This window comes from Schistocerca americana, chromosome 7, assembly GCF_021461395.2.
Source record: "Schistocerca americana isolate TAMUIC-IGC-003095 chromosome 7, iqSchAmer2.1, whole genome shotgun sequence".
NCBI lineage: Eukaryota > Metazoa > Arthropoda > Insecta > Orthoptera > Acrididae > Schistocerca > Schistocerca americana.
In genome coordinates this window covers 143337487-143338991 of record NC_060125.1, presented here as the reverse complement: position 1 = coordinate 143338991, position 1505 = coordinate 143337487, and positions in this window count along the sequence as shown.

Genomic DNA, 1505 nt, shown 5'->3' with positions numbered 1-1505 from the left:
AGATTTTGTCATTAGTAATGGTAAGATACTTTTTGTCCCGATTTTCCGTAATTCTGTGGTTTGATTCCTGGTCAGAAAAAAGATAACTTTTACCAATTTTCTTATAGATGAAAACGATCCCTCGGACGGTGAACCGTCAGGTAGACCTGAAGATGAGGCTGTTGACATCGGTGTCACGACAAACACAACTGGTCATTGCAATTTGCCATATTCTTCAGTGGACAGATGACGATACAATCACTCCCCAGCTTCCTGTTTTTTCTGAATCCTGTGGAATTCAAGATGGGATTGACCAACATTCTTCAGTGTTTGATTGTTTCACGTACTTTTTCGATGAAGAACTGGTGAGACTGATCAAACGAGAGACAAACAGTTACGCTAGAATGACAATAGAGACACTAGGTGCTACAGGAAAACTGAAGCCTCAGTCAGTGTGGCGTAAGTGGACAACAGTGAAACTCAGTGAACTGTATAAATTTTTTGGTATCATTTCGCATATGTGGCTACTCAAGAAACCAAAACTGTCTGACTACCGGCCGGCCGGTGTGGCCGTGCGGTTAAAGGCGCTTCAGTCTGGAACCGCGTGACCGCTACGGTCGCAGGTTCGAATCTTGCCTCGGGCATGGATGTGTGTGATGTACTTAGGTTAGTTAGGTTTAATTAGCTCTAAGTTCTAGGCGACTGATGACCTCATACGATAAGTCGCATAGTGCTCAGAGCCTTTTTTTTTTTTTTTTTTTTTTTTTTTTTTTTTTTTTTTTTTTTTTTTTGTCTGACTACTGGTCAACAAATCCCGTGTTGCAGTCCTCATTTGCAACAAAGTGTCTGCCAAGAGATAGATTTTTGTCAATTCTACAAATGTTACATCTCGTAGATAACGCAACATATATTCCTAAAAACCAGGTAGGTCACGATCCTATTCATAAGGTAATACCTATATACGACAGATGCGTGACCCAAAGTGGAAAGGCTTACAAGCCAGGCGAAAATATTACTATAGATGAAGGAATTTGCCCTTTTCGTGGTAGACTGAGTTTTAGAGTGTATATGGAAAATAAACCTAATAAATATGGCGTAAAAATTTTTATGCTAAGTGAAAGTGGGTACGCCTTAAACTGTGAAATTTATTCTGGGAAACAGTCTAATGCCGATAACAGCATTTTACACATTGTAGACAGATTGTGTCTTTCGTTTCATAATAAAGGTCACACATTATACATGGACCGATTTTACACCAGCCTTGATTTACTGGATTATTTCTGTGGGAAAAGAACTAAGGCAGTTGGTACTGTGCAGAAAAATAGAAAAGGAGTACCAAGGGATCTTGTTGGCCAGAAATTGAAAAATGAACTTTCGTTTCGCAGACGAGATCACTTACTGTTTGTAAAATGGAAGGACAACAGAGACGTTTTTCTTTTGACAACAAAGCATAAAATGACGGCAAAAAATGTCAGTGTAAAAACTACATTTGGAATGGTGGAGAAAATTAAACCAGACTGTGTTTT